Here is a 1,615-nt window from a genome sequence, read left to right as displayed (position 1 = left end):
ACTGATTGTTAAGTATTACGGATAGGGATACATTTGAATGTAAATATATTCATAGAATTTGGATGACATGATGTCTAACCACAATTCAATTCTGTACCTTAGGGATATAGGGTTCATTTTCTCCCTAATGACATTACTGCCACGTGGAGAGCTGCTCTAATATAAGGAGACAACTCATATTTCAGTTCCACGCATGAAGCCAAATACTTGGTTTAGAGTTTAATTGATGGATTTGAAGAAAATGGGATGTTCTGAGGCTTTACCACAGCTACTTCTATTTTTTAATAGACTACTTTTAGAGCAGTTTTAGGTTTACAGAAAAATCGAGCAGTTAAGTAGAGAGTTCTCATATATCCTCTGACCCCACACTTGCACAGCGTCCCCAGCCATCAACATCCCAGCACCAAAGTGGTAGATTTGTTACAATTGGTGAACCTCCACTGACAGATGATTACCCCCCAGCCTGTACTTCGCTTCATCCCCACTAACCCTTGGCAACCATAGATCTTTTTATTGTCTCCATTGTTTTGCCTTTTCTGGAATGTTATATAGTTGGAATCATACAGTCTACAGTGCTTTCAGAGGACCTCAGCTTCTTTTTAAGAACATTTGAGGAATTTTAGTGACAAAATCAGGTCAAGACTTAGTAAATCTTTTTGTATGTTTATTTACTTTGCATTATAATAAAATTCACACGTACTTATCTTTATGGTTATCCTCTCACATTCCAGAGTCAGCTACCAGAGGCCAGGAACTCTCTCTCTTTAATTTGGGGTCACAGTGCCAATAGAGCCCAGTCCGATTTACAAACAGGTCCTCATTGCTATTTGATGAAGCTTGTTCTCTCAGCTAAGTGCTCCTGGAATTGAATCCTTCTGCACTGGTAGAAAAGGGTTTATTTTACTCTAGAGTAATTATTTCGGTGACAAATAAGAAAAAACTACAAAACCAGCACATACGCCCTTCACAGGAGAGCAACTGTTCTCAGGAGACTCTAGATGTTCTAATTATCAGCTCCTTTACGTTTCTGAGTAGGCTCTTAAAACTTCAGCATTATTGTAATTTTGAATCGAAAGTACCAAGGGGGCTGGTGTTTACAATTGTATTAAATAGTTTGAAATGCACGGAGTAGTTCGTCAGCATCCAGGACAATAAAGATACACATAATAAGGGATATAATTGGAGGAGGGGTAAAAACAGCAGAGAAACTAAGTTCCAGCTTCCACTTTCTTCGCGAGTCGTAATAACCCAGTTAAGAATTTGTACCATTTGAAGGCAAGGGGCTGAGATATGAAATTCCAGTTTCTCCAAAGTAAACATTCCTTTCTAGATTATTCCTTTTGGCTCGCTTGAGGCAGCAAAGAAGAATAGTTTCCCTTTGTCTACTTTAGTAGGGAAAAAAAACGCTATCAGGAGCCCAGCGCTGGTCAGCAGCGTTGTCACTACAGCTGTGCACTCAAAGCGACTGCTGAGACCTCGGTTTCCTGACCTGTAATACAAGGGGAGGGGCTGGAGACGCATGTCACAGATTCGCAGCTCTTCGTCGCCCTGTCAGCCACGAGCAGGGTGCAGAGTTTGGAGGCAGCGCGCACCACTCTTGGCTGAAGGAGCGCTG

This window comes from Pteropus vampyrus, unplaced genomic scaffold (assembly GCF_000151845.1).
Source record: "Pteropus vampyrus isolate Shadow unplaced genomic scaffold, Pvam_2.0 Scaffold192, whole genome shotgun sequence".
In the NCBI taxonomy this organism is placed as follows: domain Eukaryota; kingdom Metazoa; phylum Chordata; class Mammalia; order Chiroptera; family Pteropodidae; genus Pteropus; species Pteropus vampyrus.
This window is presented reverse-complemented; position numbering follows the sequence as displayed.